Source organism: Acomys minous, assembly GCF_964271855.1.
Source record: "Acomys minous genome assembly, chromosome: 2".
Classification (NCBI taxonomy): domain Eukaryota; kingdom Metazoa; phylum Chordata; class Mammalia; order Rodentia; family Muridae; genus Acomys; species Acomys minous.
Window position 1 is genome coordinate 50,554,262 of NC_140484.1, and position 1,307 is coordinate 50,555,568.

The following is a 1,307-nucleotide window of genomic DNA, read 5'->3' on the forward strand; positions in this document are numbered from 1 at the left end:
TGCACTTCTCAGAGCGCACTTTTCACACAGCAAGAACATGTACTGAAAATATAAACATTTTGCTTGCTCTTGTTTTTTGTTTTGTTTTGTTTTATTTTTTTGAGACAGAGTTTCTCTGTGTTAGCCTTGGCTGTTTTGGACTCATTTTGTAGACCAGGCTGGCCTCGAACTCACAGCGATCCTCCTGCCTCTGCCTCCCGAGTGCTGAGATTAAAGGCGTGTGCCACACACCTGGCCCTATTTTGTTCACTCTTTCTTGTTCCCTACGCATGACTTCCGTCTCCCATCCCTCATCAAGCAGAATTGGGGGTTAGGACATTGCCTGTGATTGCCGTGTGTGTGTGTGTGTGTGTGTGTGTGTGTGTGTGTGTGTGTGTCACCCCCAGAGCCTTGCTCAGGCCAGCATCTACAAAGGGAAATTAGGAATTAGGAAGATCCCAGTGGCCAGGGTTGAGGAAGTGACACTCAGCTGTCCTGCCTTAGATGTCCAGGTCGGGAGTGAAGCATCTACCGAGAGCCATGGGCACCGCTGACTTAATCTCAGCTGCAGTCAACGGGGCAAGGTCTGGACTGCTCACTGCTAAACACTCCACACTTGGAAGGGAGAGTGGGAAGGTGCCAAGCTACTCACAGGGTCTCTTGGAGGGCTCAGGAAACAAAGGGCTTGCGTGTGTGTGTGTGTGCCTGCTTGCGTGTTCACCAACATGCTCAAGTGTGCCACAGTGTGTAGATGGACAACTTGCAGAGGAAGTTAGCTGGTTCTTTTGTTCCATCATGTGGATCTGTTAAACTTGGAAGTGACAGCCTGTGTCCCAAGTCAGGTTCAGTCATTTATACTCAGATTAATAGTGGACAGAAGAAAAAGCTTTATTCAATGTAACCACATTGGGAGGAGAGACCGAGGCGCAGTGAGCGTGCCAAGGCCATTGGGATGCTGAGTTCGATTAAAATTTAAGCGGAGGGCAAGGATTTGCACCCCTGACCCATCATTGCCCAGGCTTCAGTCTCATCCTGAAGATGGGCAGATGAACGGTTAGAACCCCGTGGAATCTCTTCCAGGAGACAGCTTCTCCCTCTGGTACCCTACGCTTCCCCCAGCATGAGATTCCTGGGGAAATTTCCGGCTTCCCTGGGGACCATTGTCTCACTACTATGATGGATTGAGAGACACAGGTGTCTCAGAAGAGCACCTTCATAGCTGCCAGGCCAGTTACAGGCCACGGGGTAGCCATGAGGTTTGGTGACAAGAGCTTTTAACCAAGATGGGCCATCTTGCCACCCCCGAAGGGCTTTTATGGAGGGAGAGA